The following is a 23436-nucleotide window of genomic DNA, read 5'->3' as shown; positions in this document are numbered from 1 at the left end:
GGACGTATTGCAAAAAATACCCAAAATTTGAATAGGAAAGAAGGTCATTTTCAAAAAAGAAAAACGTCTATCTTTTTTTTTTTTAAATACTGTCTTGAACAAGGTTTTGTGGTTTGGACATTTTGTTTTTTTGGTCCATTTTCAAAAACAAAACGTCGAAGTGCAAAACACACAAAATCGTTGGATGTAGGAGGAGCCAGCATTTTTGTAGACTGGTCCCCCAGACATCCTAGGAAAACAATAGGACACCCTAGGGGGCACTGCAGTGGACTTCATAAAATTGTCCCAAGTACACATCTCACCATTGCTCCCTTATCTTGTCTGTTGAGCCCCCCCAAAAAAGAACCTCACTACCCCTTACGGGTGAAGGAGGCACCTATATGTGGGTACAGTGGGTTTCTGGTGAGTTTTGGAGGGCTCACGGTTTCCTTCACAAGTGTAACGGGTAGGGGGAGGTATGGGCCTGAGTCCACCTGTCTACAGTGAATGTCATCCACCACTAGACTACTCCAGGCATAGGAGCCGGCTCTGTGGGTAGTGTGGGTGCTGTGGGTGTTTGAGCACCTCCAATATTGAGAAAATTCCTTGTATGTATCAAGGGATGGGGTTATTTAATTGGGCTTAGCACCCACAATAATTTTGAAAAGTTGGCTCCTATGACTTCAGGGACCTGCATGCTGATCTAATGGACCTGAGTATAACATTTGAAGCTAGCATAGAGGGCTGGAAAGTAATGTTTTAAATCACATTTTTGGGAGGATGGAAGGGGGTTAGTGACCACTGAGGGAGTAAGGAGAGGTCATCCCTGATCCCCTCCAGTGGTCATCTGGGCATTTAGGGCACTTTTTTTGTGTCTTATTCGCCTTATTACTTGGAAGTCCATTGGCTTCCGGTAGAGGTTCGGATTTATTTTAACTTAGGTGTTACAGTCCTACAGGATGCTTCAGGGAGAGGTTTCCTTTTTATTTTCTTGAAGTGATGTCTGTATTATTGGGGGGAAATTTGCATCGTTTAAGGGCCCAGTGTTTGTTATCTTTTCCATCAGTCAGGAATGTTAGATACAGAAGAATGTTATCATCTTCTCTTCCTTATCAAGCTCTAGTTTTTTGGAGTTCGTTGCCTTTGGAGCTGAGGCAAGGTCCTGACAAGTTCAGATGGATGCTTTAGACCTTTTTATTCAAGAAATTTGTAGTGGGATCCTTTAAGTCTTTTTATTTCATCATGTTATGGTATATTATATTGTAGTCTGAACATTGTGTTCATTTCTTATTTTGTAACCTGCAGTGAACTGTAATGGTATTAGTGGGCCATAAATTTTGTATAAAATATTTTTTAAAACAATGACACCATCATCCTGCAGGCTCAGAGTGAAATCGACCCAGGTTAGCTCACCAGCCCAAATGCTTTTTGGAAAAAATATGCTTTCAGCTTCCCCTTAAACTGCCTAAAAGAACACTTCCTTCCTCCAATCCTGAAGGAACTGATTCCATAAAAATGGTGCTTGTCAAAAAAAAATGCACTCTGGCAAGTTCCGGCTCAGGCAGGACCAGCAATTGCATTGAAGTAGACCACAAAGTCCATACTGGATTATAAGATTGAACCATAGGTACCAAGTATTCAGGCAGTCCCTTTTACAATACATTATGCGTCAAAACCAAAACTTTATAGAATGTCCTATATTCAACAGGCAGCCAGTGATAGCTGATATATAAAGGGGTAACATGATCTCCCCACCCCACATCCCCCAACAGTGTTTTGCATGGTCCGCAACCTCTTTGAGGTAACATGTTGTTCCCATATAAACTACATTGGTATAATCTAACTTCCAAATTACTAAACATGTAGTGTTGCATGGTCAAAATAAGCATAGAAGTGAGTGTTATGTTTTCTGAGCTTCTATTTTTATGTACATATACCTCAGAAAATATCAAAAGCACCTACTTGAGCATCACCTCATACCCCTCTGGCTTAGGGCATCAGTCAGCCTTATCCAGCCCCAGGTAACTTTCAACCAAGCTAGTTTCCCTGGGGAAAATACCTTTGTACCTGGGCAAATGACTTTGAAAACTTTCCTGCCCCTGGGCAAACTTTGCTCCCTGCGAAAGCCTCTTTGATGTCCTCGCCAAGAAACACCTCAGGGCTCGTGGGCATATGTTTGTGTATTTAACCTATGTCAGATTGTTCTGAATAGCTCAGTTCATGCCAATATTTAAAACCAATAAAGAATGGAAGGAAAAAACAGTGTGTGTTTATCAGGTATAGCGTTCCTAAGTTCCAACATCTGTACTTTAAATTCAGCGTGTGATACTGTGAATTCTAATGAAATTTCATACACTGTGGAACAAGTGTGTTTTATTACCAGGCAGACAACCACTGGCATTTTAATTAGAGCTGCACCATATGAAATGTTTCAGGTTCACTTGTGCGACAAGTACATAGGATCTCTAAGGGAGTGATGGGGAGAGTAGATGGCATGGATGGGCAGACTGGATAGGCCATATAGTCTTTATCTGCCTACATAGTTTCTATGTTTAAAAAAATGGTATTGTAGGACCCCTGAGAAATCTGCAGGCGCCTTCTGACTCTACTGCGATCTCTGCATTGTGAAACCGCGCACACCAAAGGAGACATTACAGACACTGTATCAACCTGCATGGCATGACCCTGGTTAAAATCTTGGTGGGGGGAGGGGGGCTTGGCTATGTGGATTGTTAGAAAACTTGGTTCTAACACATGGAAGGGACCTGGAAGTTGGCTTAAGTGGTTTTCTTGTAAGATCAAGGAACAGGAAATGACCCTAGTGGTTAGAGCACCGGTTTTGACATCCAGAGGTGGCATAAGCACATGAGCACCGCAACACTGGGAAAAGACCAAAGGTCCATCAAGCCCAGCACTCTGTCTCTGACAGCAGCCAATCCAGGCCCCAAGAACCTGGCAAAAAACCAAAAATGTAATAACGATCAATGGACTTTTCCTTCAGGAATCTATCCAGACCCCCTTTAAACTCAGCAAGGCCAGCTGCCGTCACTACCTTCTCCGGCAATGAGTTCCAGAGTCTAACTATGTGCTGAGTAAAGAAAACCTTTCTCCGATTTGTTTTAAACCTAGCACATTCTAATTTCATCTTGTGTCCCCTGGTTCTATTATTGTTAGAAAGTGTAAACAAATGCTTCACATCAGTCCGCTCTACCCCACTCATTATTTTGTAAACCTCTATCATATCACCCCTCAGCCGCCTTTTCTCCAGGCTAAAAAGTCCTAGCTGTCTTAACCTCTCCTCATAGGGTAGTCGTCCCATCCCTTTTATAATTTTTGTCGCCCTTCTCTGCACCTTCTCCAATTCCTTTATATCTTTTTTGAGATGAGGCAACCAGAACTGAACACAATACTCCAGATGCGGTCGCACCATGGAGCGATATAATGGCATTATAACATCCTCATGCTTGTTTTCCATCCCTTTTCTAATAATACTCAACATTCTGTTTGCCTTCTTAGCCGCCGCAGCACATTGAGCTGAAGATTTCAACGTCCTATCCACAATGACTCCCAGATCCCTTTTTTGGTCCATAACTCCTAAAGCGGACCCTTGCATAACATAGCTTTAATTCGGGTTCCTCCTTCCCACATGCATCACTTTGCACTTGTTCAAATCCCACTGCTGCTCCTTGTGATCTTGGGCAAGTCACTTAGGGCTCCTTTTACTAAGCGGCAGTGTTATGTCTGGGGATGCAAGTGAGCCCTTGTGCCCCGACTGAGCACGGCAGAGTGCACCGCACGCGGTCAGGCAGCCAGACATCCCCTAGCTTCACCTGCACTTAGCCACTATTCCCCAAGAGTTGAGCCCCTGGGTTCAAGCAGCCGGCAGGACTTCCGGAACCAGCGGGGTTGCAGGACCACCAACCAGACAGGTAGCCAACAGACACAGTCCAAGAGCCAGGAAAACAGTAGAGCCGAGAATAGTCAAAACACAGTCCAGGATCAGAGGCAGGCAGCAACACAACGTGTGGTCAGAAAACAAGCCAAGGACTGGAACACCGAAAATACTGGAACAGATGAAGACCACAACCTCTACGCAAATAGAAGCCGAAGCATGGAAGGACTGGAGGCAAGGCTTTAAATACTGTAGGGAATTAGGCTCAAACATGTGCAGCTGTTTCAAGATGGCAGCCTCCATCAGAAGAGATGCTCCATGCCCAAATATGTACTCCCTTCCTGGGGCTGCCTAGCACCAAGATGGCCGCCCTCAGAGGCTGATCAAATTACACTTCCTAAAATGGCCGCCCCCACAACTGAACCAACCAAGATGGCCACCGGCAGGAGTAGCCAGGTAAGAGTGTAACAGGCCGTAAGCCCAACACGGGCTTACCGCTCGCTATAACAGAAGTACCACCAGGCTACTGCAGCAGCCCTTCGGTACTTCCCACTCCTACCGAACCATCATTTTCGGTGCTACAGGAGCCCTTACTGCCACCTCGATGGGTGGTGGTAAGGGCTCCCCCCTGAAATGGCCTCTCAGCAAGAAAGCGAGACCTTCCCTTTTACTAGCGGCGGGGGGGTGGGGGTGAGGAAGAGATGAATCTTTGGGCTCAGCCTCCTTGGGCTCAGGTCAACTACAGATCACCCTCTGGCTACACCACTGGTTAAGTGACTTGCCCAGGGTCACAATGAGCTACAGTGAGAATTGAACCCAGTTCCCCCAAGATCTCAGCCTACTGCACTAACCATTAGGCTACACCTCCATTCACAAACTATGAGTCCCCACTCCAGAAACCAAGGGGCCCTTTTACTGAAGCTTAGAGTACACTAATGGACATTATTTATTTATTTATTTATTTATTTATTTATTTGTTTGTTTGTTTGTTTGTTGCATTTGTACCCCGCACTTTCCCACTCATAGCAGGTTCAATGCGGCTTACATAGTAGTAGGATTACAAAGTATTGTACAGAGAAAGCAGGTTAAGCTTAGCAGAGTAGTGGGGATGTGTAAATAGGTAATGTTATAAGGGAGCGAGGGTACAGGAGGTAGGAGGAGGTGCTAGGTTTAGGCTAGATTGAGATAATCAGAGGATAGGGTCAGGGTAACCATAGGGAAAAATTGGAGGGGGCGTGGTCTGAGTCATTGCCGTTATCGCAGGATCAGTGATGAATAGCCAGACTCCACCGTTGCCAATCCCACCACCAACAACAACTTTGCCCTCCCCCCTGCCGATGACCCTCTCCACCCCTCCTCCCGCCGTCAACCCATCGTCGCCTACCTTTGCTGGTGGGGGACTCCAACCCCCACCAGCCGAGGTCATCTTCTTCCTGCAAAAGGCTTCCTCCTTCTGTTTCTGACGTCCTGCATGTTGTACATGCAGGACGTCAGACTCACAGAATGAAGCCTCGGCTGGCAGGGGTTGGGGTCCCCCTCCAGCAAAGATAGGCGACGGCGGGTTGGCGGCTGGAAGGGGGGTGGAGAGGGTCATCAGCAGGGGGGTCCAGGGCCAAATCTACGGGGGCCCAGGCCCCCTCAGGCCCCACGTAGCTACGCCAATGTGCATAGGATTAGGTTGTGGCGTTTGGATAGCTTCCTTGAATAGATGGGTTTTCAGCATGTGCTAAGTGCTATGTGGCCCACAGGTATGACATAGGATGAACAGCATTTACCGCTAGTAAAAGGGCCTCCAAGTAGCATTTCCGCTAGGATAAATGGTTTGTTCAACTCTAGTGCCGTTATACCTTTGTGCTTTGACTGTGAGTTAGTGACGGTACCAAATTAAGGTACAAACATATTGTTCGCAGATGGCTTCTCACCAGTGATGAGAACGTCTTCATTTTCTATAGCACAATATGGTGATTTCGGGAACATTATATGAACATTGAGCTTTCAGCAGGCCACAGCAAACTGAAGGGAACAAGAATACGTAGATAAACGTCTAATCCTAAAAATGTTTAAAATTCATAACTATAGACCTAATTAGTATACTGTACAAATACCTTCCATATTTGTTATCAGTGACAAACAGGATCTACTACTACTACTACTTATCATTTCTAAAGCGCTACTAGACATACACTTGAACATGAAAAAACAGTCCCTGCTCATTAAGTTAGCTTCATTCATGGTAAATTGAAACCTGGAAGATCAATAAAGGTACAATTTGATTGACATCTCTGGTATCCAAAGACCATTCATAATGCACAGAGGAAGCACGGGTATAGCAGAAAACCATTTCAAACAAGGCTTGCTCAGCAGGATAAATATAAGAGTGAAGAGGAGCATTGCTCTATTTCCCTTCCTTCTTCTGAACGTTGATCTGTGCTTGTACGAGTGCAAAGTCCTCTCATCCAAGAACAAAGCCTTCGTGTGTTTTGCTAAAGATGAATGATCACCTTACCATCTGCACCATCCATCACAGCGTCTGTTGATGAGTCAATGAATGCATGGCATTTCACTTGGCATTGTGCAGAACATTTACTGGAAGAGCAGCAGTTTAATTGCAGACTGGTCAAAGGAGACTGTAATAATTTACAGAAATCGTGTGCTTTGTTTTACAAAGCAGTTAAGATATAACGTGATCAGCAATGGCATATCGTCACCTGAAAGCAAAAGAGTGATATGCGCTGTTCCCTGTAAGCTGAGCAGGAGTCCTCCAACTGCCAGTGGGTGTTGCTAGGGGCAGGCAGGATTCCTGAAGAGTTTATCTGTCCCTCACTATTGCAAATGTGTTAGTGCAACAGCGCCCCCACTGGCAGGACTGTAGGTGGAGGACTGCCGCTGAACTTAGAGGGAACAGTGGTCATATTTCAGTACACTGTTGTAAGATCTTCTTGAATCCTAAATTATTGTAACTTCTGAATGGTTGTATCTCAAGTAAAAAGTTGCAATATCATATATTATTGATGATTTATAAACACAGTAAACTTCACTTTTCGTTTTCACTTTTTCACGTCAAGTGCACATTCAACACTTTTGGCACCAAATATGTGTGTAGGTTATATAAAATACTAGCACTAATGTGCAACATTGGCACTAAAATTTGTTAATTAACATATGAGTGCTAGGTGCTATTCTATAATATATCAAATTCACTTACCCCTGGATTCTAGAAAGGTCACCCACATTTGGGTGCCCACAATAATTAGTTAATGGGCTCCAGTAACCTAATTGGAGCTAACAATCACCTAATTGGCACTACTTATGATTTGGGGACTGATCTGGTTACGTGCTATTCTGTAATAATGGGCACCTAAATTGGATCATGTGCAACTCAAAAGAGGGTGCGGCCAAGAGAGGGACATGGGCAGGTCAGGGGTATTCACAAAAGATGTACACAGTTCTACAGAACAGAGGGGGTTCGCGTCCAATTTGCGTGCCAGAATTTACACCAGGTTTCAGCTGGTGGAAGTTCTCATGCCCAAAGTTGAGCACTGAGTTTGACGCCCAACACTGTTCTACAAAGAATGCTCATCCTGAAGCATCCTTTATACAATAGCATTGAAAGCTGAATTTTATCAGCGCTGAATTTTCAGTGCCATTTATAGACTGGCCCTTAGCATATACTTGCAACTGGGAATAGATGTGGGCAGAGCATGGGCAGGCTATGGGCATGTTGCCATGCAATGTGTACAACTTATACAATACTATCAGTTGTGCCCAATGCATGGTGCACGTAGGCATATGAATGTGTACCAGCTATTGACTCTCTGTAAGTGGGGACACCAAAGTTTCAACACACCAATGAGCCTTCATGGTAGTATTCTATACTGGCTCAGATGCCTAAGTGCCATTATAGAATGGTTACTAACCCCCAGATTCTATATAGGTTGCCCAAAGTTGAGCATGCAATGTTGGATGCAGATCACAGATCCATGCATATACTAAATAATTAAATAGGTGATAAGTGCTAATTGGCAGTCAATAGTAGTTATGGACTAGATTCTATGTATCACGCCTAACAAATCGGTACTGAAACGAAATACACCTAAGCGTATTCTAGAAAGTCTTAATCCATTCATCTTTGCAGATGACGTCACAATTTACATACCCAACAAACATGACCTGACAGAAATCTCCAATGAAATCAAACTCAGCCTAAATATCATGAACTCATGGGCAAATGCATTTCAACTAACACCCAATAAAGATAAAACACAATGTATCATCCTCTCATCCCAACACAATACATACAAACCCACAAACATAAGCACCTCACACCACACCCTCCCTATCTCAGGACAGCCTGAAAATCCTCGGCGTTACTATCGACCGCAACCTCACACTCGAGAGCCAAGTTAACTCTATAACAAAGAAAATGTTCCACTCAATGTGGAAACTCAAACGCGTGAAACCATTCTTCCCGAGGGAAATATTCCACAATTTGATACAAACAATGGTACTAAGCCATTTATACTATTGCAATGGACTTTAGGCGGGATGCAAAGAACAACTCATAAAGAAACTTCAAACCGCCCAAAACACAGCAGCCAGACTAATATATGAGAAAACGCGATTCGAAAGCACCAAACTCCTCCAAGAAAAACTACATTGGCTACCAATCAAAGAACGTATTGCTTTCAAAATCTGCAGCATGGTCCATAAAATCATCTACAGTGCAGCCCCGGGCTACATGGCAGACCTCATAGACCTACCAACAAGAAACACAATCAGATCAGCACGCGCATACCTTAACCTCCACTACCCAAGCCTCAAAGGACTCAAGTACAAATTAACATATGCATCCAGCTTCTCCTACATCAGCATACAACTGTGAAACGCACTACCAAAAGCCGTGAAAGCAACACACGGCCATCTAAACTTCCGGAAATCAGTAAAAACTCACCTGCTCAAAAAGGCATACCCCATCGACCCAACTTAGATGCCTAAACCCTGCAACACAACAAAACCAAAGCCTGAAACAGACATTGCATAACTCTTCCTCTCTACAAATCCCAGTGTGTCTTTAACACGTGAACCTTCTTCGACCACTACAACTCTTTGTACATGTTTTCTCTGCCGGAGATGGCGAACGCCTCTACGGTATTATGTAAGCCACATTGAGCCTGCAAATAGGTGGGAAAATGTGGGATACAAATGTAACAAATAAATAAAAATAAAGTATGCTTTAATTTAGGTGTACTTTATAGAATAAGCCTAAATTTCTGCACAGTTTAAAGAATACTCCGAGCGCCCGTCCGCATGGCTAAATTTAGTCACGGGCAGTTGTGCCAAGTAAAACTTGGTGTAAAGTTGACACCTAAATTAGGTGCAGACCAGGTGTATTCTATAACAACACACATAACGGGTCTTTTACATGGGTGCGGTAGCATTTTTAGCACGCTGTAATAATTAGTGCGTGCTAAATGCTAGAGACACCCATAGGAATATATGAGCATCCCTAGCATTTAGCGCGCGCTTATTTTTAGCGCACACTAAAAATACTAGTGCACCTTTGTAAAAGGCCCACATAGATTTCATAAATGCCCACGATCCACCCATTCCACACCCATGGCCATGTCCCCTTCTCAACTATGCAATTTAGAATTTGCGTGCATCACGTTACAGAATTCGCTTACAGTTCTGTGCATAAATTCTAATTAATTAGTGTCAATTGCTTGTTAATTGGCAATTATCAGTGCCGATTGGCTTGTTAACTAATTAAGTTGTATGCGCAAATACAGAATACGACTGTATTTGCATGTGCAACGTAGGTCACGCTATATAGAATCTGGGGCCATATGAGGATCCGCCCTTAGCTCCATTCTGTAACCTGCACGCCTCCAAAGAGGATGGGGCCAGTGGATGGCATGGGTGGGTCAGGGGCATTCCCAGGATTTAGGTGTGGAGTTATAGAATACTGTTATTTCTGTGCCTATCTGCCATTAGGTAGGTGCGAGCATTTACCCCAGCCTTCAGTAGGCATAAATGTTTATAAGAACATAAAAACATAAGCGTTGCCATACTGGGACAGACCAAAGGTCCATCAAGCCCAGCATCTTGTTTCCAACAGTGGCCAATCCAGTTTACTAGTACCCGGCAAGATCCCAAAACAGTACATTACATTTTAAGCTGCTTATCCCAGAAATAAGCAGTAGATTTTCCCCAAGTCCATCTTAATAATGGCATATGGGCTTTTCCTTTAGGAAGCTATCCTAACCTTTTTTAACCCCCACTAAGCTAACTGCTTTTACCATATTCTCTGGCAACGAATTCCAGAGTGTAATTACACTTTGAGTGAAGAACTATTTTTTCCGATTTGTTTTAAATTTACTACTTTGTAGCTTCATGTATGCCCCTTTGAACTAATATTTTTGGAAAGAGTAAGCAAGCAATTCACATCTACCCGTTCCACTCTACTCATTATTTTATAGACCTCTATCATATCTCCCCTCAGCCGTCTTTTCTCCAAGCTGAAGAGCCCTAGCCGCTATAGCCTTTCCTCGTAGGGAAGTCGTCCCATCCCCTTTATCATTTTCGTCTCCCTTCTCTATACCTTTTCTGATTCCATTATATGTTGATTAAACTGCTATTGGAAGGACACTGGAGGATTTTTATGCCTATAATTGTAATCAAGCCCTATGAGGACCGAGTTAAGTCTGGTCGGGGTTTGTTGAGGCGTTTTCCTCCATGTGAATTTCAGTAGTTTTTCTTATGTTAGTAAAATCTCTGAGGATATATTGTTAATTTTCTCCAATCTTTAGCCTACTGCTCTAATCATTAGGCTAATCCTCCGTTCATGGTCTACCAGCTGGACAGCGCTATTGTGCTATAAATTCATGTCCTTCTCCTAACGAGACATACCTTGTTTACATGAACATATCATAAAACTATGCAAAAAAAATGAACAACAATATAATAAGCTTTAGATCTTACTAGGATTGGTTGTTCTTTGGCTGTAAGATACACAGTCATAAATGTCAGACCAGTAAAATGTTGCCTGCCTTTAGGGAAACATATGTTTTTGGGGTTGGTAGTCTCGGTGGTTGTTAATTGGTGTTGAAAAATCTTCAGAGCAGAAAACAAAAAAAAACTGTATTGTGCTTCAAAAATACATGGAGTGTGACATGAATGAAAACCAGATTCTCACTACGTACCAGTGATGCATAAAGGAAAAAAAAAAGAAAAGAAAGTGAGATTGATGAAAGCATCAAATAACACTGACTCATTCTACTGAATATAGTAGGATTTGGCTTGCTGAAGGAATCTGCCGGACCAGGCTATAGGTATAGTCGGTACTTATGCAAGAAAATGCTGCCAAAGACACATCCCACTGGTCAGCTGAACAATTTTATGTTACCTGCCAAAAAAAAAAAGTTTTGGAAAATGAATTAATTTTATCCCATGCCGTAGTGAAGTTGCATGCCAGGAAAACACATTGTCTGCCAATCATGGATAGAATGTTGTTGCCAGTATTAGAAATTTTAAGAAGTGGATGACCTTGGACAGATGGATAGCACCAAGTGATTTTAAAAGTAGTTCTTTCAAAAACTACAATTTTCTGAGGATGCAGGAAGGTAACAGAGAACTAGATGAAAGAAAGCACCACCTCCAGTTTAATTATTGGGTCCAAAGTGAACTGTTTCAAATACACCACGCAGACAGTGGTGATCCATGCCCGTTTCCCGGTATGCAACACGTCAATTAGCCAACAGCGACAGTCATGCCTGTGTGGCGACTGTTACCATGGTCGTGCATGCCAATTAATGCGCTAACCCCCTCATTCTATAGCCTTAACACCTAACTGGAGTGGAGGAGTGGCCTAGTGGTTAGGGTGGTGGACTTTGGTCCTGGGGAACTGAGGAACTGAGTTCAATTCCCACTTCAGGCACAAGCAGCTCCGTGTGACTCTGGACAAGTCACTTAACCCTCCATTGCCCCATGTAAGCTGCATTGAGCCTGCCATGAGTGGGAAAGCGCAGGGTACAAATGTAACAAAATGCTACTATTGGAGACTCTACATGGAATGTTGCTATTCCACTAGCAACATTCCATGTAGAAGGCTGCGCAGGCTTCTGTTTCTGTGAGTCTGACGTCCTGCACGTACGTGCAGGACGTCAGACTCACAGAAGCAGAAGCCTGTGCAACCACATTGGTGATCTACAAGGGCCGACTTCTACATGGAATGTTGCTAGTGGAATAGCAACATTCCATGTAGAATCTCAAATAGTAGCAACAGTGGAGGAGTGGCCTAGTGGTTAGGGTGGTGGACTTTGGTCCTGGGGAACTGAGGAACTGAGTTCGATTCCCACTTCAGGCACAGGCAGCTCCTTGTGACTCTGGGCAAGTCACTTAACCCTCCATTGCCCCATGTAAGCCGCATTGAGCCTGCCATGAGTGGGAAAGAGCGGGGTAAAAAATGCAACAAAAATAAAATAGATACTATTGGAGATTCTACATGGAATGTTGCTACTATTGGAGATGAATGTTGCTATTCCACTTGCAACATTCCATGTAGAAGCCTGCGCAGCCACATTGGTGATCTGCAACTACATGGAATGTTGCTAGTGGAATAGCAACATTCCATGTAGAATCTCAAATAGTAGCAACAGTGGAGGAGTGGCCTAGTGGTTAGGGTGGTGGACTTTGGGTCCTGAGGAACTGAGTTCAATTCTCACTTCAGGCACAGGCAGCTCCTTGTGACTCTGGACAAGTCACAACCCTCCATTGCCCCATGTAAGCCACATTGAGCCTGCCATGAGTGGGAAAGCACGGGGTACAAATGTAACAAAAAAAAAAATAAATGTAAGCACCGGCCGATATTTAGCAGGCAGCATTTTTGTCTCCACCTCTGGCTGTATTCCCTGACATTCAATGTCGGGCCACGTCCGAGCAATGGCACTGAATATCCAGTTATATGTTGGCTGCTAAAACTTATGCAGTTAAGAGCATTATTCAGCTCTTAAATGCGTAAGATGAACCACATAAAATCCGACTGCTTTTTATGCCACCCAATTTAAGTGATTATCTTATGTGGTTAACGGCCCCTGGAATCGTCCACAAGTTGGCCAATTTCTGCTGATACTCAGTGACACTAACTACTTAATTGCTGCTGAATATTTGCAGTTGATATACCGCCTTTCTGAGGTTTTTACAACTGCATTCAAAGCGGTTTACATATATTCAGGTACTTATTTTGTACCTGGGCAATGGAGGGTTAAGTGACTTGCCCAGAGTCACAAAGAGCTGCAGTGGGAATTGAACTCAGTTCCCCAGGATCAAAGTCCACTGCACTAACCACTAGGCTACTCCTCCACTCATTCCACCAATAAGAGCCAACCTCATCAGTGATGTCACAATGTCTTGATTACCCGCTACTTGGCTCACTTCTGATATTGTGATGTCATAAGGGAAAGGGGGAAAGGGAAATGGGACTTGATATACCTCCTTTCTGAGGTTTTTGCAACTACATTCAAAGTGGTTTACATATATTCAGATACTTATTTTGTACCTGGGCAATGGAGGGTTAAGTGACTTGCCCAGAGTCACAAGGAGCTGCAGTGGGAATCAAACCAAGTTCCCCAGGGTCAAAGTCCGCTGCATTAACCACCACTACCTGAGCAGCTATGGGCTACTTTCAGTTGTGTGCTAAGTGACCTGCAAGCCATACTTACAGGACCTAATGTGCATATTTGTCAGTTAAGAGCACCAATCTGGGTCCATAAATACCGTATTTTTCGGACTATAAGACGCACTTTTTTCCCTCCAAATTTGGGAGGAAAATGGGGGGTGCGTCTTATAGTCCGAAGGTAGGCCGCCCTCCTTCCCTCCGAGTTCGGGATCGCCCTCCCTAGGGTTACCTCCCCTCCCCCCGGCCCTGTCACCACCTCTCCCCTTACTCACGCGATCTTCCCTGGTGGTCTAGTGACGTCGGGGCAGGAAAGAGCCCCCTCTTTCCTGCCCAGCGCGCTGCTCTGCATCCTCCTGTATGCTGCCTGTGATGACGGTCTCAGCGAGATTCAAAATGGCCGCCGAGACCGTCATCACGGGCAGCATACAGGAGGATGCAGAGCAGTGCGCTGGGCAGGAATGAGGGGGCTCTTTCCTGCCCCGACGTCACTAGACCACCAGGGAAGATCGCGTGAGTAAGGGGAGAGGTGGTGACAGGGCCGGGGGGAGGGGAGGTAACCCTAGGCAGGGCGATCCCGAACTCGGAAGGAGGGAGGGCGATCCTGAACTCGGAGGGAGGGATTCGGACAAGACGCACCGGAGCATCTAGGTTTTAGAGGAGGGAAAAAGTGCGTCTTATAGTCCAAATTTTTTTTTCCTATTTCCCTCCTCTAAAACCTAGGTGCGTCTTATGGTCCGGTGCTTCTTATAGTCCGAAAAATACGGTACTAGTATTATGTAACACTGGCATGGAATTGGCACCTTACTTTAGGCGCCCCTTAAAGAATTATCCTTCACCCCAGTTCCCAGCATACTTAAATTCAGTCCCAGCATTATTCCAGGCACCTGCTGTAAGAACACAAGATCCAAATTGCCAAGAAGGCAGATGAATTAATACCTTTGAAACCAGGTTCATTGCATACAAAGGGCAACACATTTCAACAGAACACATGATTATTAATTTTTGTTTCACATTAGTAGAGGCTGCCGGAGAACTCATTTTGCAGGAAAGATATTTCTGCGAAGCAAGAAGGTGAAGAGGAAAGGTCACTCCTAGCTAGTCATAAAATAATTTTACAGCCATTCTACCATAAATTAAGATATAATAAGAAGAACTTGTATGCTGACACCCTCCATTATAAAAGGAGTCCTGTCCCTTTTTTCATAGCTTGTGATAGACAGTGCTGCTGTCTGAGTAGTTAGCCAATTTTCATTCGTGCATTTGGCATAGCATCCTTCATATACTGGACATCATGATGGCTTACAAAAAGATTTGTGAATAACTATAAAGTATACCATCCATTCAGGTAGACATACTTAAACCCTTTGTCTTCAGTCCTAGTCCTTGAGGGCCAGCAAAAGGTCAGATTTTCAGGATACGCCAATGAATATGAACAAGGCCAGTGCCGGGCAGACCTCTACAGTATGTGTCCTGATCGTGGCTGGACAGATTTGGATGGGCTGGATTGGGACTTCGATGACAACTTCAGAAGTGAAGAACAAGGACAGTGCCAGATAGAATCAGAGGCGTAGCCAGACTCGATATTTTGGATGGGCCCTTCCACGCACACGTGCCCCCTCTCAACCACACCACACCATAAATATCTTCCCTGAGATATTTCTTAAGAACATAGAGGGGTTTTTTCACCTACCCCACATCTTCTCCCACTCCTCCTCAGCATCCTGACATCTGCGCTTCTATCTCTGAACTCCGTCCCTCCCCGGTGTCGGTACAGGCATCCTCGGCACCTGCAGTGACTCCTTCTCACTGCTTGTGCGGCACTGCAGGCTTCCGGCAAGATTCCGGCATCAATCTCTCATGAAAACGCTACAGTGCTTTCATGAGAGATTGATCCCAGAATCTTGCTTACTGTGTTTTAACAGCTGTACCAGCCAGGCTGATTTTGGAATTTTACATCAGCTGCTGATCTACTGCCTCTGATGCAGCCATTTGTACTGGGGAAACATGGCTATGTCGGGCATCTTATGTTAAAATTCTGGGAGCTTTTAATTTATCAATAAAGACTGTGTTTCGTACAAGGTTTGCCTTATTGTTTTACTACTACTACTACTACTACTTAACATTTCTAGAGCGCTACTAGGGTTACGCAGCGCTGTACAATTTAACAAAGAGAGACAGTCCCTGCTCAAAGAGCTTACAATCTAATAGACAAGTGAACGGTCGGTCCGATAGGGGCAGTCAAATTGGGGCAGTCTGGATTCACTGAACGGTAAGGGTTAGGTGCCGAACGCAGCATTGAAGAGGTGGGCTTTAAGCAAAGACTTGAAGACGGGCAGGGAGGGGGCTTGGCGTAAGGGCTCAGGAAGGTTGTTCCAAGCATAGGGTGAGGCGAGGCAGAATGAGCGGAGCCTGGAGTTGGCAGTGGTGGAGAAGGGTACTGAGAGGAGGGATTTATCCTGTGAATGGAGGTTACGGGCGGGAACATAAGGGGAGATGAGGGTAGAAAGATAGTGAGGGGCAGCAGACTGAGTGCATTTACCTTCCATATAATCGCTAAAGGCAATCATAGCATGTTCGTAGAAAAACTTTGGCAGAATCCTGTTGTGCATTTGATTTTTCCGAGAAAGATGATGCTTGTTGAGCAACAGCTGTTTCATAACCTTGGATAAAAATGAGAGCTCGGAGACAGGACAGCAGTTCAATGGATTAGTTGAATCAGCCTGAGAAGCCTTCAAGTGAGGATAAATTAGAGCTAGTTCCCATCGTTCAGAAAGCACACCAGTTTGGAGACTTGTGATGATCATGGATTGGAGATGGGGAAATATATAAGAATCAGTAATCAGGAGGTAATTCGGAATAGGATCCGTAGGGGATGTAGAAGAATGATGATGAAACGACCAATTTAGAGGTCTCAGTGTGAGATGGTATTTGGAACGTAGAAAGGGTGGCAAAGGAATTAGTACATCTATCTTTTTGTCAAACAGGTAAGGCATTTTAATCACCAAGGCAATGACAGCTACACACATTTAAACTCAACACAAAGCCAAAATACTCTACCACTAATTGCATCAGCCCCTGTTCATCATCAGGTTACATGTGGTGCGTAATTAAGTCAGTTCTATTTCCAGTCCATAGACAAGTGGCCACATGCAGTGATGTGGCAGGAAATAAAGCATAACAATGAGTGGCAAATATATATCACCCTCACACTGCAATGAAGTCCAGAGCTGTGTTTGATTCTCTTGGACCATATTTAACTTAGCAAGGCATGTTTCTACATGCCAACTGACTTTCTGATGACATGTAGAAATTGAAAGGCTCTGGATCTCGCTTGTGAATTAATCATGCAACCTTTGCTTCTGGGATGTGTAATGCTTGCATTGAGTAAACTCCTGAATCCCTCCTTCTCCCAACCAGTCACTCCAGTTTACGATAATAGTTAGTAGAGAAAAATAATTGTATATCTGCTGTCCTTTGTGCATAATGTGGTACATTATACACAAATCAGTCTTCCATCCAACCTGAGATAGCGCCAACTCACTTCAGAAAATGGATGAACACAAAACCTGTACCACTCCGTAATTCTCCTTATGCAACTTTATAAAGTTTTTAACTTTTTTTTTCAAATTATGATTATTTCAAAACAAGAAGGGAAAAAAACCTCAGAAAATGTCTGTAGACTTTAGCAAAATTGCAAGATGTCACCACAGTCAATGACTCGCAATCATTGGTCAAAAAGCCTCCAAAACTTTATTTTATTTATCTCCTATGTCTTTTAAATTTCTTATGCATTCTTTAATGTTGTGAAAACAGTTTCAATCCAAAAGTTCAAAAGCACTGCTTATCTTCAACTTGTCTAGGTCCCAACGGGGTTCCCGTTTCACTGGTATACTTCATCAGGGGAAAGTGCTGAGAAAACTATTTAATCACGTATCACTGACAGCTAATCTTCAGGCAATCAGAGATTCTGATTCTCTGAACGCTGCCAGATTTTGGCGAGATTGTCCCACAGTTTGGTAGCTGTTGTTTGCTGAACAACCCATATACCCTCCATAGGTACCATACCAAGACCAGCTATCACACATGAGAGCCTTATGACCCCTGATGCAGGCGGTTCGCCCACTGAAACACAGGCCTTTGTCAGGTCATCTTTTTGATGCCTAATAAAAACTTCAATTTTGAATTCTCCCGTCTTGAGCACCGTGTGTCTTCCTCTACTCCCCTTCAGTTCTTCGCTGCTCTCCATAGAGGATATTTCCTTTTCTCTTTTGTGGACTTGGTATTTTGGTCATTTACATGCATTCTTGACACCTAAATGTTGGTGTTTTCTTTACTGAATTACCCCCATGTCCACTTGTTTTTGAGCTTCTGTTTTAACAGAAAATAGCAGTGGAGCAGTAGCTTAGAATCCAGTTTAGAAGGAATGGTTCCATGGAATCTTAGCGGAGTTTGGGTGGCGACGCTGGTAACTGGGGAAACAAAACGGGAGCTGAGCAGACTTCTACGGTCTACGCCCTGACCATGACTGAATAGATAGGGATGGACTGGAGTGTAAATTTTAAGGGGCTTCAACGTTAGCTTCAGAACTTTTAGTACAAGAAGAATGCTGGGCAGACTTCTATGGTCTGTGCCCTGAGAATGGCAAGGACAAATCAAACTTGGGTATATATATAAAGTATCGGATATCAAGTAAAAATGAGTTTATCTTGTTGGACAGACTGGATGGACCGTATAGGTCTCTATCTGCCATCATTTTTCTATGTTACTATGTTACTCTTTAGGGTTCTACATGGAATGTTGCTACTAATTTGGATTCCGGAATCTTGTAACTCTTTAGGATTCCAGAATCTTCAGAACTTTTAGTACAAGAAGAGTGCTGGGCAGACTTCTATGGTCTGTGCCCTGAGAATGGCAAGGACAAATCAAACTCGGGTATATATATAAAGTATCAGATATCAAGTAAAAGTTAGTTTATCTTGTTGGGCAGACTGAATGGACCGTACAGGTCTTTATCTGCCGTCATTTACTATGTTACTATGTTAATGGTTAGTACAGCAGCCTGAGAACCAGGTTCAATGCCCACTGCAGCTATAAGTACTTGTATATAATATATAAACCACTTTGATTGTAACCACAGAAAGATAGTATTTCAAATCCCATCCCTTTTTCCTTTATATATTATTAGTCTCTTAACAACCAGCCTGTATATCACCAAATCTGTTTTATTGCATACTTTTGTACTGATGACAGACAGATCACCTTTACTTATTAAGTACAGTAGTACAGGGATATTCACTTATTACTCAGCAATCACCTAATTAACGTCACTGACAGGAACAGACAAAATAAAAAGCTTTTAACTGCAGAAATTATGTAGCCACAAGTAAAAAGCAGTGTGACATCTGTCACTGGATGTATGGGGGGTGAGGTCTAAGCTGTGTCGCCCACCTTCCACAGCTCAGACTGAAAAATAGTCGCGTGGCTTTTGGCTCTGTCCGTCCCCTGCCCCCTCTGATGTCAACTTCCTTTTCCAGGGCATTGAATATCTGAGATTAATGCTGGCAGCAGTCAGCAAAATACTCACCTCTGCTAGCTGAATATTGACCCCCGGTATTTTTAAACAATTACCAGGCCTCATACTTACTTCTAATTCTGTAACTGCTCCTTGCAGCTTCCTTAAGTGCCTAAATCTTCCCCTATTTTTGAAAAGGACTCCCTGCTCCTAAGCTGATCTTGCCCTTTAGAGTGAGGTGATGGAAGTCCAGGATGAACTAAAAGCTGCATCCAGCAGTAATATTCAGCCACTCATTGGATAAACATTGAAATAGCAAGAATTACTTTAACCCTCTGATTCTATAAAAGTCACCAAAAATTGTGCGTACAAATTTAGGCTCACCCCCGATTCGTGTGTGCAATTTAATAGAATAATGAGCCAATTAGTTCTAATAACTGGCTTTTTAATAAGCAATTATTGGCACTGATTAGATTTAATTGGGATTTATGCACGTAAATTTAGGTGCAGGATCCTTCCTGTTAAATTTTTTTTTAAAGAAAGTTCACCAACAAATTCTATAGCATTCTGTTCAAACTTTAAGCTTAAGACTGTGAGTGATACATATTTATTTCTATATTTGTAATATTGATATTGTATTTGTAATATCAATATCTCTTGGCTTTCATATTTTATCTGGAACTGTTTATTTGTTCAAAAATGACTGCTAAATAAAGATAATTAAAAAAGAAAAGAAAAGTAGTCACCTAGCTTTTTGTAATAAAATACTTGTATAAGTGGCAGGCACGGACATTTATAATAGTCCTAAGGCAGGTGTAAATGTCTGCCCAATATTTTTTATATGCCCATGTAAATTATAGCATTTTATGATCTATTTATTTATTTGTTGCATTTGTATCCCACATTTTCCCACCTCTTTGCAGGCTCAATGTGGCTTACAATACATCATGAATAGTGGAAATACATGAGAAAGTATACATTTAGTAATAACAGAAGGATCTTGGGTAACTTGATAATGATACATCATGATAGTAGTTTAGCAATCAAATATTATGAGAAATGTACATATAGTAATAACAAAGGATCTTGGAGTAACATAATAATGAAAAACATGATGGTAGTTTAGCAAGCAAATCTTGTAAAGGCAATTCTGGATGTGTGTATAGAAGTTCATATTTGTTGGTCTTTGTTGTATGCCTTGTTAAAGAGATGGGTCTTCAGTAAAATTCGGAAGTTAGCTAGCTCATAGATCATTTTTAAGTTGCGCGGCAGCGCGCTCCAGAATTGTGTGCTCAGGTAGGAAAAGGTTGACGCGTGCGTTAATTTGATCTATGCATGCACTTGAATGTCCTGCCCGAATGTCACTCCTGTGCATGCCCACCGGCAAAGAACAGACCATCATGCCATGGTGCGTACTTTCCGACTACTCGGTTTTCTGTAAGAGATCATTTACATGCATATGTTGCCACATCCATACATAAATTATTAAAATACCCCAAAGTGGACGCGTACTTTCACTTGAAGTATGCACTTCTCCTAGAATTACCCCCTTAAAGCTATGCTGCAATTTTTAGTGTTTCCTTTTGGATAGCCAGCTTTGCTGAAAATATGAATAAAATTAAACTGAGCACGAGTAGTTATGCATGACTTGCTTACTGTACCCCAGATTCCATATAAGGTGTAGCAAGTAGCGTGTGTTAAATTGTGCGTGAGACCAATTTACGCATGCTACTCAATTGCTGACGATTACCGCCCAGTTAACGTGTGACACCTTACTGCTAAGTCAGTGGGTGGTGGTAAGGTTTCAGGCCCAAAATGGACACATGCCAATTTTCATTTTGCCGCACGTCATTTTTCGGCCAAAAAAAAAGGCCTTTTTTGCAGGCGCGCTGAAAAATGAACCTGCATGCGTGCAATACACGTGTCTACACCAGCACAGGCCACTTTTCAGTGCACCTTAGTAAAAAGACCCCTTAGTTCGTAATCCCTGTTTAGGGCTATGCGTTATTTGAGAGTATAGGGCCACACTCTTTTCTTTTGTTTTTTTATAAGTTTCTATTTTCTTCAATAGAGAGGTGTGGTTGCCATGTTAGTCCACTCTTAAAGGTTATCAATAGAAATCAAACAAAATAAAACATGGAAAATAAAATAAGATGATACCTTTTTTATTGGACATAACTTAATACATTTCTTGATTAGCTTTCGAAGGTTGCCCTTCTTCCTCAGATCGGAAATAAGCAAATGTGCTAGCTGACAATGTATATAAGTGAAAACATTCAAGCATTACTATGACAGTAAAATAGATACCATTGGAGATTCTACATGGAATGTTGCTACTATTGGAGATTCTACATGGAATGTTGCTATTCCACTAGCAATATTCCATGTAGAAGGCTGCGCAGGCTTCTGTTTCTGTGAGTCTGACGTCCTGCACATACGTGCAGGACGTCAGACTCACAGAAGCAGAAGCCTGCGCGGCCACATTGGTGATCTGCAAGGGCCGACTTCTACATGGAATGTTGCTAGTGGAATAGCAACATTCCATGTAGAATCTATAGAAATCAAACAAAATAAAACATGGAAAAGAAAATAAGATGATACCTTTTTTATTGGACATAACCTAATACATTTCTTGATTAGCTTTCAAAGATTGCCCTTCTTCGTCAAGAAATTCTTTTCTTGGGCTCCCCAAAATGTGGACTATTATAACTGATTTGGGTATAAGTTTTTTCTATATTATTAAAATGTTCGTGTGAATTTGCTAGTGAATCTTCTGTAACACTCTTCCACAAAGTTATTTTCTCTTTGTATTCCTATTCCCCCAGATTCTACATACAGTATGGCGTCTTAAGTTGTGCATGCTAATTCCTTTAAGGGAAACTCTGGCCTCCGGCCCCAAGTTTTATATATGATAATCCACCGGGATACAACACCCTGTAATCCGCAGATGTGCCCTCCGACCTGGGGTACGTCAGCAGCACTATTTCAGCACAGCTCCCGAAATATACAGTCAGGAAAATAACTCCAGCAGTTTCAAGAATGTAGTTCCAAAAACAAACAGTTCAAAAAAAACCCCAGTAGTTTTTAATAATGCCGTTCCAAAAGCAAAACAGTTCAGGAATCTCAACAGCTTCAAAAATGCAGTTCATAAACACCCAGCTCAGAAATCCCCCATCAGCTTCAATACTGCAGTTCAACACAAACAGGGCAGGAATCTCAGCAGTCACAATGATGCAATTCAAAATAAGCAATTCCAAAAACAAAACCGTTCCAAAAAGCAAGCAGTTCAAAGAAAAAAAGCACTTCCAAACAGGCAGTGCAAAAACAAGCAGTTTAAAAATCCCACCAGCAGTTCAGAGGGAGAGAGCCTCCAGGGGTCCCACCCTTCTCTGGCCAGCTCTATCTCCTGGCTTCCTCCCACTTGACCCCGTCGCTTCCTGGCTCCTCCGCGATAGCCACTGCCTTCCATTTTTACCAAGTGGTTACCTGCTGTTTGACTTTTCCACCTTTGGATCTTGCCAGAGCTGCAGTATCCATCGGTTCCTCTTGCCTCACTTCCTCCTCCTTTTCTTCCCCCTTCCATTCCATGGGCTCCTCGCCCCAACCCATTCTCCAGTTGATCCTCCTCCCCCTGATTAGTTCTGCTTAGAGGCTCCTCCTCCATTCCTGGCCTCCTGACCGTGTCTTGGGTTTCACCTTTTCCTGCCTTTCCCTTGGGCTCCACTGGGGGCTGCTGGGATAGGAAGTCTTTGATTCTGTTGTAAGACCTCCTCAAGGGCTGCTGGGAATCGTAGTTTTTGCCCTGCCTCCAGCCCTCTGGTGAAAATGATCTAGGCCTTCTCCTGACATGTGGAACTCCTTGAGCTAAGAATCTGGGTTGTCCCTTCCTCTGGGCCTTATCTTCTCCTCTGCCAGTACCCCCCCCCCTCTGTTCCCTTATCCCCCTCTTCACAAAATTTATTGATTAACAAGCCAATCAGTGCCTATAATTTCTACTTAACCAATTAGCGGCACTAATTGGCTTTAATAAGAATTTATGCGCAAACTTTCTAGGTGTATTCTATAATGCTGTGCACATAAATTCTCATGTGCGCAGTTGAAAAGGGGGCATGGCCATGGGCTTGGAATGGGCGGGTTAATGCGTGTTTCAAACAAATATGCGCACTATTATGTAATACACCTGATCTGCGCCAAACTTAGGTGCAGGTATTTAGGCCTGGTTTTGGGTGGTCTAAAAGGATGCACCTAAATTTTAGTCGCAAGAACAGCACGTGAGCATCTCTATATATAAAAGGCACCACCAACGTTCTGAAGCCTCCAGCCGGAAGTGTGAAGCGCCAGAGATATCCGGTTTCCCCATGAGTGAAGGAAAACAGC

General features: G+C 43.1%; 1 protein-coding gene across 1 annotated transcript in view; it reads left to right on the top strand.

Annotated features, from left to right (window-relative positions):
* CA10 (carbonic anhydrase 10) overlaps window positions 1–23436 on the top strand; it is a 483383-nt gene that overhangs the window by 404281 nt on the left and 55666 nt on the right. The gene's annotated exons all lie outside the window — the stretch shown is intronic.

The sequence above is a fragment of the Microcaecilia unicolor genome, chromosome 6 (assembly GCF_901765095.1).
Source record: "Microcaecilia unicolor chromosome 6, aMicUni1.1, whole genome shotgun sequence".
NCBI classification, from domain to species: Eukaryota; Metazoa; Chordata; class Amphibia; order Gymnophiona; family Siphonopidae; genus Microcaecilia; species Microcaecilia unicolor.
Note: the sequence above shows the minus strand (reverse complement) of the source record. Positions and strands in the feature narration are given on the sequence as shown.